Here is a 17,698-nt window from a genome sequence, read left to right on the forward strand (position 1 = left end):
CACATTATATAACATACTACTACTAGAAATACAACACATTATATAACATACTACTACTAGTAATACAACATACTACTACTAGTAATACAACACATTATATGACATACTAAGACTAGTAATACAATACATTATAAACATACTACTACTAGTAATACAATAAATTATAACATATTACTACTAGAAATATAACACACTACTACTAGCAATACAATACATGATATAACATACTACTACTAGTAATACAATACATTATAAACATACTACTACTAGTAATACAACATACTACTACTAGTAATACAACACATTATATAACATACTACTACTAGTAATACAACACATTATATACAAACTACTACTAGTAATACAACACATTATAAACACACTACTACTAGTAACACAACACACTACTACTAGTAATAAAACACATTATATAACATATTACTACTAGTAATCCAACACACTACTACTTGTAATACAACACATTATATAACATACTACTACTAGTAATACAATACATTATAAACATACTACTATTAGTAATACAACATACGACTACTAGTAATACAACACATTATATAACATACTACTACTAGTAATACAACACATTATATATATACTACTACTAGTAATACAACACATTATAAACACACTACTACTAGTAATACAACACACTACTACTAGTAATACAACACAGTATATAACATATTACTACTAGTAATACAACACACTACTACTAGTAATACAACACATTATATAACATACTACTACTAGTAATACAACACATTATATAATATACTACTACTAGTAATACAACACACTACTACTAGTAATACAACACATTATATAACATACTACTACTAGTAATACAACACATTATATAACATACTACTACTAGTAACACAACACACTACTACTACTAATACAACCCACTACTACTAGTAATACAACACATTACTACTAGTAATACAACACATTATATAACACACTACTACTAGTAATACAACACAATATAAACACACTACTACTAGTAATACAACACATTATATAACATACTACTACTTGAAATACAATTAAACACATACTACTACTAGTAATACAACACAGTACTACTAGTAATACAACATACTACTACTAGTAATACAACACATTATATAACATACTACTACTAGTAATACAATACATTATAACATACTACTACTAGAAATATAACACACTACTACTAGTAATACAACACATTATATAACATGCTACTACTAGTAATACAGTACATTATATAACATAGTACTACTAGTAATACAACACATTATAAACACACTACTACTAGTAATACAACACTTTATAAACATACTACTACTAGTAATACGACACACAACTACTAGTAATACAAAATACTACTACTAGTAATACAATACATTATAAAATACTACTACTAGAAATATAACACACTACTACTAGCAATACAATACATTATATAACATACTACTACTAGTAATACAATACATTATAAACATACTACTACTAGTAATACAACATACTACTACTAGTAATACAACACATTATATAACATACTACTACTAGTAATACAACACATTATATACATACTACTACTAGTAATACAACACATTATATAACATACTACTACTAGAAATACAACACATTATATAACATACTACTACTAGTAATACAACACATTATATAACATACTACTACTAGTAATACAATGCATTATAAACATACTACTACTAGTAATACAACATACTACTACTAGTAATACAACACATTATATAACATACTACTTCTAGTAATACAACACATTATTTAACATACTACTACTAGTAATACAACACATTATTTAACATACTACTACTAGTAATACAACACATTATATACATACTACTACTAGTAATACAACACACTAATACTAGTAATACAACACATTATATAACACACTACTACTAGTAATACAACACATTATAAACATAATACTACTAGTAATACAACATACTACTACTAGTAATACAACACATTATATGACATACTACGACTAGTAATACAATACATTATAAACATACTACGACTAGATATACAACACATTATATAACATACTATTACTAGTAATACAACACATTATATAACATACTACTACTCGAAATACAACACATTATAAACATACTACTACTAGTAATACAACATACTACTACGAGTAATACACTACATTATAACATACTACTACTAGAAATATAACACACTACTACTAGTAATACAACACATTGTAAACACACTACTACTAGTAATACAACACATTATAAACATACTACTACTAGTAATACAACACACTACTACAACATACTACTACTAGTAATACAATACATTATAACATACTACTACTAGAAATATAACACACTACTACTAGTAATACAACACATTGTAAACACACTACTACTTTTAAAACAACACATTATAAACATACTACTACTAGTAATACAACACACTACTACTAGTAATACAACATACTACTACTAGTAATACAACACATTATATAACATACTACTGCTAGTAATACAACACATTATATACATACTACTACTAGTAATACAACACATTATATAACATACTACTACTAGAAATACAACACATTATATAACATACTACTACTAGTAATACAACATACTACTACTAGTAATACAACACATTATATGACATACTAAGACTAGTAATACAATACATTATAAACATACTACTACTAGTAATACAACACACAACTACTAGTAATACAAAATACTACTACTATTAATACAATAAATTATAACATATTACTACTAGAAATATAACACACTACTACTAGCAATACAATACATGATATAACATACTACTACTAGTAATACAATACATTATAAACATACTACTACTAGTAATACAACATACTACTACTAGTAATACAACACATTATATAACATACTACTACTAGTAATACAACACATTATATACATACTACTACTAGTAATACAACACATTATAAACACACTACTACTAGTAACACAACACAATACTACTAGTAATAAAACACATTATTTAACATATTACTACTAGTAATACAACACACTACTACTTGTAATACAACACATTATATAACATACTACTACTAGTAATACAACACATTATATAACATACTACTACTAGTAATACAATGCATTATAAACATACTACTACTAGTAATACAACATACTACTACTAGTAATACAACACATTATATAACATACTACTTCTAGTAATACAACACATTATTTAACATACTACTACTAGTAATACAACACATTATTTAACATACTACTACTAGTAATACAACACATTATATACATACTACTACTAGTAATACAACACACTAATACTAGTAATACAACACATTATATAACACACTACTACTAGTAATACAACACATTATAAACATAATACTACTAGTAATACAACATACTACTACTAGTAATACAACACATTATATGACATACTACGACTAGTAATACAATACATTATAAACATACTACGACTAGATATACAACACATTATATAACATACTATTACTAGTAATACAACACATTATATAACATACTACTACTCGAAATACAACACATTATAAACATACTACTACTAGTAATACAACATACTACTACGAGTAATACACTACATTATAACATACTACTACTAGAAATATAACACACTACTACTAGTAATACAACACATTGTAAACACACTACTACTAGTAATACAACACATTATAAACATACTACTACTAGTAATACAACACACTACTACAACATACTACTACTAGTAATACAATACATTATAACATACTACTACTAGAAATATAACACACTACTACTAGTAATACAACACATTGTAAACACACTACTACTTTTAAAACAACACATTATAAACATACTACTACTAGTAATACAACACACTACTACTAGTAATACAACATACTACTACTAGTAATACAACACATTATATAACATACTACTGCTAGTAATACAACACATTATATACATACTACTACTAGTAATACAACACATTATATAACATACTACTACTAGAAATACAACACATTATATAACATACTACTACTAGTAATACAACATACTACTACTAGTAATACAACACATTATATGACATACTAAGACTAGTAATACAATACATTATAAACATACTACTACTAGTAATACAACACACAACTACTAGTAATACAAAATACTACTACTATTAATACAATAAATTATAACATATTACTACTAGAAATATAACACACTACTACTAGCAATACAATACATGATATAACATACTACTACTAGTAATACAATACATTATAAACATACTACTACTAGTAATACAACATACTACTACTAGTAATACAACACATTATATAACATACTACTACTAGTAATACAACACATTATATACATACTACTACTAGTAATACAACACATTATAAACACACTACTACTAGTAACACAACACAATACTACTAGTAATAAAACACATTATTTAACATATTACTACGAGTAATACAACACACTACTACTTGTAATACAACACATTATATAACATACTACTACTTGAAATACAACACATTATAAACATACTACTACTAGTAATACAACATACTACTACTAGTAATACAATACATTATAACATACTACTACTAGAAATATAACACACTACTACTAGTAATACAACACATTGTAAACACATTACTACTTGAAATACAACACATTATAAACATACTACTACTAGTAATACAATATACTACTACTAGTAATACAATACATTATAACATACTACTACTAGAAATATAACACACTACTACTAGTAATACAACACATTGTAAACACACTACTACTTTTAAAACAACACATTATAAACATACTACTACTAGTAATACAACACACTACTACTAGTAATACAACATACTACTACTAGTAATACAACACATTATATAACATACTACTGCTAGTAATACAACACATTATATACATACTACTACTAGTAATACAACACATTATATAACATACTACTACTAGAAATACAACACATTATATAACATACTACTACTAGTAATACAACATACTACTACTAGTAATACAACACATTATATGACATACTAAGACTAGTAATACAATACATTATAAACATACTACTACTAGTAATACAACACACAACTACTAGTAATACAAAATACTACTACTATTAATACAATAAATTATAACATATTACTACTAGAAATATAACACACTACTACTAGCAATACAATACATGATATAACATACTACTACTAGTAATACAATACATTATAAACATACTACTACTAGTAATACAACATACTACTACTAGTAATACAACACATTATATAACATACTACTACTAGTAATACAACACATTATATACAAACTACTACTAGTAATACAACACATTATAAACACACTACTACTAGTAACACAACACACTACTACTAGTAATAAAACACATTATATAACATATTACTACTAGTAATCCAACACACTACTACTTGTAATACAACACATTATATAACATACTACTACTAGTAATACAATACATTATAAACATACTACTATTAGTAATACAACATACGACTACTAGTAATACAACACATTATATAACATACTACTACTAGTAATACAACACATTATATATATACTACTACTAGTAATACAACACATTATAAACACACTACTACTAGTAATACAACACACTACTACTAGTAATACAACACAGTATATAACATATTACTACTAGTAATACAACACACTACTACTAGTAATACAACACATTATATAACATACTACTACTAGTAATACAACACATTATATAATATACTACTACTAGTAATACAACACACTACTACTAGTAATACAACACATTATATAACATACTACTACTAGTAATACAACACATTATATAACATACTACTACTAGTAACACAACACACTACTACTACTAATACAACCCACTACTACTAGTAATACAACACATTACTACTAGTAATACAACACATTATATAACACACTACTACTAGTAATACAACACAATATAAACACACTACTACTAGTAATACAACACATTATATAACATACTACTACTTGAAATACAATTAAACACATACTACTACTAGTAATACAACACAGTACTACTAGTAATACAACATACTACTACTAGTAATACAACACATTATATAACATACTACTACTAGTAATACAATACATTATAACATACTACTACTAGAAATATAACACACTACTACTAGTAATACAACACATTATATAACATGCTACTACTAGTAATACAGTACATTATATAACATAGTACTACTAGTAATACAACACATTATAAACACACTACTACTAGTAATACAACACTTTATAAACATACTACTACTAGTAATCCGACACACAACTACTAGTAATACAAAATACTACTACTAGTAATACAATACATTATAAAATACTACTACTAGAAATATAACACACTACTACTAGCAATACAATACATTATATAACATACTACTACTAGTAATACAATACATTATAAACATACTACTACTAGTAATACAACATACTACTACTAGTAATACAACACATTATATAACATACTACTACTAGTAATACAACACATTATATACATACTACTACTAGTAATACAACACATTATATAACATACTACTACTAGAAATACAACACATTATATAACATACTACTACTAGTAATACAACACATTATATAACATACTACTACTAGTAATACAATGCATTATAAACATACTACTACTAGTAATACAACATACTACTACTAGTAATACAACACATTATATAACATACTACTTCTAGTAATACAACACATTATTTAACATACTACTACTAGTAATACAACACATTATTTAACATACTACTACTAGTAATACAACACATTATATACATACTACTACTAGTAATACAACACACTAATACTAGTAATACAACACATTATATAACACACTACTACTAGTAATACAACACATTATAAACATAATACTACTAGTAATACAACATACTACTACTAGTAATACAACACATTATATGACATACTACGACTAGTAATACAATACATTATAAACATACTACGACTAGATATACAACACATTATATAACATACTATTACTAGTAATACAACACATTATATAACATACTACTACTCGAAATACAACACATTATAAACATACTACTACTAGTAATACAACATACTACTACGAGTAATACACTACATTATAACATACTACTACTAGAAATATAACACACTACTACTAGTAATACAACACATTGTAAACACACTACTACTAGTAATACAACACATTATAAACATACTACTACTAGTAATACAACACACTACTACAACATACTACTACTAGTAATACAATACATTATAACATACTACTACTAGAAATATAACACACTACTACTAGTAATACAACACATTGTAAACACACTACTACTTTTAAAACAACACATTATAAACATACTACTACTAGTAATACAACACACTACTACTAGTAATACAACATACTACTACTAGTAATACAACACATTATATAACATACTACTGCTAGTAATACAACACATGATATACATACTACTACTAGTAATACAACACATTATATAACATACTACTACTAGAAATACAACACATTATATAACATACTACTACTAGTAATACAACATACTACTACTAGTAATACAACACATTATATGACATACTAAGACTAGTAATACAATACATTATAAACATACTACTACTAGTAATACAACACACAACTACTAGTAATACAAAATACTACTACTATTAATACAATAAATTATAACATATTACTACTAGAAATATAACACACTACTACTAGCAATACAATACATGATATAACATACTACTACTAGTAATACAATACATTATAAACATACTACTACTAGTAATACAACATACTACTACTAGTAATACAACACATTATATAACATACTACTACTAGTAATACAACACATTATATACATACTACTACTAGTAATACAACACATTATAAACACACTACTACTAGTAACACAACACAATACTACTAGTAATAAAACACATTATTTAACATATTACTACTAGTAATACAACACACTACTACTTGTAATACAACACATTATATAACATACTACTACTAGTAATACAATACATTATAAACATACTACTATTAGTAATACAACATACGACTACTAGTAATACAACACATTATATAACATACTACAACTAGTAATACAACACATTATATATATACTACTACTAGTAATACAACACATTATAAACACACTACTACTAGTAATACAACACACAACTACTAGTAATACAAAATACTACTACTATTAATACAATAAATTATAACATATTACTACTAGAAATATAACACACTACTACTAGCAATACAATACATGATATAACATACTACTACTAGTAATACAATACATTATAAACATACTACTACTAGTAATACAACATACTACTACTAGTAATACAACACATTATATAACATACTACTACTAGTAATACAACACATTATATACATACTACTACTAGTAATACAACACATTATAAACACACTACTACTAGTAACACAACACACTACTACTAGTAATAAAACACATTATATAACATATTACTACTAGTAATACAACACACTACTACTTTTAATACAACACATTATATAACATACTACTACTAGTAATACAATACATTATAAACATACTACTATTAGTAATACAACATACGACTACTAGTAATACAACACATTATATAACATACTACTACTAGTAATACAACACATTATATATATACTACTACTAGTAATACAACACATTATAAACACACTACTACTAGTAATACAACACACTACTACTAGTAATACAACACAGTATATAACATATAACTACTAGTAATACAACACACTACTACTAGTAATACAACACATTATATAACATACTACTACTAGTAATACAACACATTATATAACATACTACTACTAGTAATACAACACACTACTACTAGTAATACAACACATTATATAACATACTACTACTAGTAATACAACACATTATATAACATACTACTACTAGTAACACAACACACTACTACTAGTAATACAACCCACTACTACTAGTAATACAACTAGTAATACAACACATTACTACTAGTAATACAACACATTATATAACACACTACTACTAGTAATACAACACAATATAACATACTACTACTAGAAATATAACACACTACTACCAGTAATACAACACATTATATAACATGCTACTACTAGTAATACAGTACATTATATAACATACTGTTGTACTACTACTAGTAATACAACACATTATATAACATACTACTACTGGTAATACAACACATTATATAACATACTACTACTGGTAACACAACACATTATATACATACTACTACTAGTAATTCAACATACTACTACTAGTAATACAACATACCACTACGAGTAATACACTACATTATAACATACTACTACTAGAAATATAACACACTACTACTAGTACTAAATACAACACATTATAAACATACTACTACTAGTAATACAACATACTACTACGAGTAATACACTACATTATAACATACTACTACTAGAAATATAACACACTACTACTAGTAATACAACACATTGTAAACACACTACTACTAGTAATACAACACATTGTAAACATACTACTACTAGTAATACAACACACTACTACAACATACTACTACTAGTAATACAATACATTATAACATACTACTACTAGAAATATAACACACTACTACTAGTAATACAATACAATATATAACATACTACTACTTGTAATACAATACATTATAAACATACTACTACTAGTAATACAACATACTACTACTAGTAATACAACGCATTACATAACATACTACTACTAGTAATACAACACAGTATATACATACTACTACTAGTAATACAACACACTACTACTAGTAATACAATACATTATAACATACTACTAGTAATACCATACATTATAAACATACTACTACTAGTAATAAAACATACTACTACTAGTAATACAACACATTACATAACATACTACTACTAGTAATACAACAAATTATATACATACTACGACTAGTAATACAACACATTATAAACACACTACTACTAGTAATACAACACATTATAAACACACTACTACTAGTAATACAAAATACTACTACTAGAAATACAACACATTATATAACATACTACTACTTGAAATACAAATAAAAACATAATACTACTAGTAATACAACATACTACTACTAGTAATACAATACATTATAACATACTACTACTAGAAATATAACACACTACTACTAGTAATAAAACACATTATATAACATGCTACTACTAGTAATACAATACATTATATAACATAGTACTACTAGTAATACAACACATTATAAACACACTACTACTAGTAATACAACACATTATAAACATACTACTACTAGTAATACAACACACAACTACGAGTAATACAAAATACTACTACTAGTAATACAATACATTATAACATATTACTACTAGAAATATAACACACTACTACTAGCAATACAATACATTATATAACATACTACTACTAGTAATACAATACATTATAAACATACTACTACTAGTAATACAACATACTACTACTAGTAATACAACACATTATATACATACTACTACTAGTAATACAACAAATTATAAACACACTACTACTAGTAATACAACACATTATAAACACACTACTACTAGTAACACAACACACTACTACTAGTAATACAACATACTACTACTAGTAATACAACACATTATATAACATACTACTGCTAGTAATACAACACATTATATACATACTACTACTAGTAATACAACACATTATATAACATACTACTACTAGAAATACAACACATTATATAACATACTACTACTAGTAATACAACATACTACTACTAGTAATACAACACATTATATGACATACTAAGACTAGTAATACAATACATTATAAACATACTACTACTAGTAATACAACACACAACTACTAGTAATACAAAATACTACTACTATTAATACAATAAATTATAACATATTACTACTAGAAATATAACACACTACTACTAGCAATACAATACATGATATAACATACTACTACTAGTAATACAATACATTATAAACATACTACTACTAGTAATACAACATACTACTACTAGTAATACAACACATTATATAACATACTACTACTAGTAATACAACACATTATATACATACTACTACTAGTAATACAACACATTATAAACACACTACTACTAGTAACACAACACAATACTACTAGTAATAAAACACATTATTTAACATATTACTACTAGTAATACAACACACTACTACTTGTAATACAACACATTATATAACATACTACTACTAGTAATACAATACATTATAAACATACTACTATTAGTAATACAACACACAACTACTAGTAATACAAAATACTACTACTATTAATACAATAAATTATAACATATTACTACTAGAAATATAACACACTACTACTAGCAATACAATACATGATATAACATACTACTACTAGTAATACAATACATTATAAACATACTACTACTAGTAATACAACATACTACTACTAGTAATACAACACATTATATAACATACTACTACTAGTAATACAACACATTATATACATACTACTACTAGTAATACAACACATTATAAACACACTACTACTAGTAACACAACACAATACTACTAGTAATAAAACACATTATTTAACATATTACTACTAGTAATACAACACACTACTACTTGTAATACAACACATTATATAACATACTACTACTAGTAATACAATACATTATAAACATACTACTATTAGTAATACAACATACGACTACTAGTAATACAACACATTATATAACATACTACAACTAGTAATACAACACATTATATATATACTACTACTAGTAATACAACACATTATAAACACACTACTACTAGTAATACAACACACAACTACTAGATAATACAAAATACTACTACTATTAATACAATAAATTATAACATATTACTACTAGAAATATAACACACTACTACTAGCAATACAATACATGATATAACATACTACTACTAGTAATACAATACATTATAAACATACTACTACTAGTAATACAACATACTACTACTAGTAATACAACACATTATATAACATACTACTACTAGTAATACAACACATTATATACATACTACTACTAGTAATACAACACATTATAAACACACTACTACTAGTAACACAACACACTACTACTAGTAATAAAACACATTATATAACATATTACTACTAGTAATACAACACACTACTACTTTTAATACAACACATTATATAACATACTACTACTAGTAATACAATACATTATAAACATACTACTATTAGTAATACAACATACGACTACTAGTAATACAACACATTATATAACATACTACTACTAGTAATACAACACATTATATATATACTACTACTAGTAATACAACACATTATAAACACACTACTACTAGTAATACAACACACTACTACTAGTAATACAACACAGTATATAACATATTACTACTAGTAATACAACACACTACTACTAGTAATACAACACATTATATAACATACTACTACTAGTAATACAACACATTATATAACATACTACTACTAGTAATACAACACACTACTACTAGTAATACAACACATTATATAACATACTACTACTAGTAATACAACACATTATATAACATACTACTACTAGTAACACAACACACTACTACTAGTAATACAACCCACTACTACTAGTAATACAACTAGTAATACAACACATTACTACTAGTAATACAACACATTATATAACACACTACTACTAGTAATACAACACAATATAACATACTACTACTAGAAATATAACACACTACTACCAGTAATACAACACATTATATAACATGCTACTACTAGTAATACAGTACATTATATAACATACTGTTGTACTACTACTAGTAATACAACACATTATATAACATACTACTACTGGTAATACAACACATTATGTAACATACTACTACTGGTAACACAACACATTATATACATACTACTACTAGTAATTCAACATACTACTACTAGTAATACAACATACCACTACGAGTAATACACTACATTATAACATACTACTACTAGAAATATAACACACTACTACTAGTACTAAATACAACACATTATAAACATACTACTACTAGTAATACAACATACTACTACGAGTAATACACTACATTATAACATACTACTACTAGAAATATAACACACTACTACTAGTAATACAACACATTGTAAACACACTACTACTAGTAATACAACACATTATAAACATACTACTACTAGTAATACAACACACTACTACAACATACTACTACTAGTAATACAATACAATATATAACATACTACTACTTGTAATACAATACATTATAAACATACTACTACTAGTAATACAACATACTACTACTAGTAATACAACGCATTACATAACATACTACTACTAGTAATACAACACAGTATATACATACTACTACTAGTAATACAACACACTACTACTAGTAATACAATACATTATAACATACTACTAGTAATACCATACATTATAAACATACTACTACTAGTAATAAAACATACTACTACTAGTAATACAACACATTACATAACATACTACTACTAGTAATACAACAAATTATATACATACTACGACTAGTAATACAACACATTATAAACACACTACTACTAGTAATACAACACATTATAAACACACTACTACTAGTAATACAAAATACTACTACTAGAAATACAACACATTATATAACATACTACTACTTGAAATACAAATAAAAACATAATACTACTAGTAATACAACATACTACTACTAGTAATACAATACATTATAACATACTACTACTAGAAATATAACACACTACTACTAGTAATAAAACACATTATATAACATGCTACTACTAGTAATACAATACATTATATAACATAGTACTACTAGTAATACAACACATTATAAACATACTACTACTAGTAATACAACACACAACTACTAGTAATACAAAATACTACTACTAGTAATACAATACATTATAACATATTATTACTAGAAATATAACACACTACTACTAGCAATACAATACATTATATAACATACTACTACTAGTAATACAATACATTATAAACATACTACTACTAGTAATACAACATACTACTACTAGTAATACAACACATTATATACATACTACTACTAGTAATACAACAAATTATAAACACACTACTACTAGTAATACAACACATTATAAACACACTACTACTAGTAACACAACACACTACTACTAGTAATACAACATACTACTACTAGTAATACAACACATTATATAACATACTACTGCTAGTAATACAACACATTATATACATACTACTACTAGTAATACAACACATTATATAACATACTACTACTAGAAATACAACACATTATATAACATACTAATACTAGTAATACAACATACTACTACTAGTAATACAACACATTATATGACATACTAAGACTAGTAATACAATACATTATAAACATACTACTACTAGTAATACAACACACAACTACTAGTAATACAAAATACTACTACTATTAATACAATAAATTATAACATATTACTACTAGAAATATAACACACTACTACTAGCAATACAATACATGATATAACATACTACTACTAGTAATACAATACATTATAAACATACTACTACTAGTAATACAACATACTACTACTAGTAATACAACACATTATATAACATACTACTACTAGTAATACAACACATTATATACATACTACTACTAGTAATACAACACATTATAAACACACTACTACTAGTAACACAACACAATACTACTAGTAATAAAACACATTATTTAACATATTACTACTAGTAATACAACACACTACTACTTGTAATACAACACATTATATAACATACTACTACTAGTAATACAATACATTATAAACATACTACTATTAGTAATACAACACACAACTACTAGTAATACAAAATACTACTACTATTAATACAATAAATTATAACATATTACTACTAGAAATATAACACACTACTACTAGCAATACAATACATGATATAACATACTACTACTAGTAATACAATACATTATAAACATACTACTACTAGTAATACAACATACTACTACTAGTAATACAACGCATTACATAACATACTACTACTAGTAATACAATACATTATAAACATACTACTACTAGTAATACAACATACTACTACTAGTAATACAACACATTATATACATACTACTACTAGTAATACAACAAATTATAAACACACTACTACTAGTAATACAACACATTATAAACACACTACTACTAGTAACACAACACACTACTACTAGTAATACAACATACTACTACTAGTAATACAACACATTATATAACATACTACTGCTAGTAATACAACACATTATATACATACTACTACTAGTAATACAACACATTATATAACATACTACTACTAGAAATACAACACATTATATAACATACTACTACTAGTAATACAACATACTACTACTAGTAATACAACACATTATATGACATACTAAGACTAGTAATACAATACATTATAAACATACTACTACTAGTAATACAACACACAACTACTAGTAATACAAAATACTACTACTATTAATACAATAAATTATAACATATTACTACTAGAAATATAACACACTACTACTAGCAATACAATACATGATATAACATACTACTACTAGTAATACAATACATTATAAACATACTACTACTAGTAATACAACATACTACTACTAGTAATACAACACATTATATAACATACTACTACTAGTAATACAACACATTATATACATACTACTACTAGTAATACAACACATTATAAACACACTACTACTAGTAACACAACACAATACTACTAGTAATAAAACACATTATTTAACATATTACTACTAGTAATACAACACACTACTACTTGTAATACAACACATTATATAACATACTACTACTAGTAATACAATACATTATAAACATACTACTATTAGTAATACAACACACAACTACTAGTAATACAAAATACTACTACTATTAATACAATAAATTATAACATATTACTACTAGAAATATAACACACTACTACTAGCAATACAATACATGATATAACATACTACTACTAGTAATACAATACATTATAAACATACTACTACTAGTAATACAACATACTACTACTAGTAATACAACACATTATATAACATACTACTACTAGTAATACAACACATTATATACATACTACTACTAGTAATACAACACATTATAAACACACTACTACTAGTAACACAACACAATACTACTAGTAATAAAACACATTATTTAACATATTACTACTAGTAATACAACACACTACTACTTGTAATACAACACATTATATAACATACTACTACTAGTAATACAATACATTATAAACATACTACTATTAGTAATACAACATACGACTACTAGTAATACAACACATTATATAACATACTACAACTAGTAATACAACACATTATATATATACTACTACTAGTAATACAACACATTATAAACACACTACTACTAGTAATACAACACACAACTACTAGTAATACAAAATACTACTACTATTAATACAATAAATTATAACATATTACTACTAGAAATATAACACACTACTACTAGCAATACAATACATGATATAACATACTACTACTAGTAATACAATACATTATAAACATACTACTACTAGTAATACAACATACTACTACTAGTAATACAACACATTATATAACATACTACTACTAGTAATACAACACATTATATACATACGACTACTAGTAATACAACACATTATAAACACACTACTACTAGTAACACAACACACTACTACTAGTAATAAAACACATTATATAACATATTACTACTAGTAATACAACACACTACTACTTTTAATACAACACATTATATAACATACTACTACTAGTAATACAATACATTATAAACATACTACTATTAGTAATACAACATACGACTACTAGTAATACAACACATTATATAACATACTACTACTAGTAATACAACACATTATATATATACTACTACTAGTAATACAACACATTATAAACACACTACTACTAGTAATACAACACACTACTACTAGTAATACAACACAGTATATAACATATTACTACTAGTAATACAACACACTACTACTAGTAATACAACACATTATATAACATACTACTACTAGTAATACAACACATTATATAACATACTACTACTAGTAATACAACACACTACTACTAGTAATACAACACATTATATAACATACTACTACTAGTAATACAACACATTATATAACATACTACTACTAGTAACACAACACACTACTACTAGTAATACAACCCACTACTACTAGTAATACAACTAGTAATACAACAC

The sequence above is a fragment of the Salmo salar genome, chromosome 11, assembly GCF_965601325.2.
Source record: "Salmo salar chromosome 11, fSalSal1, whole genome shotgun sequence".
Classification (NCBI taxonomy): domain Eukaryota; kingdom Metazoa; phylum Chordata; class Actinopteri; order Salmoniformes; family Salmonidae; genus Salmo; species Salmo salar.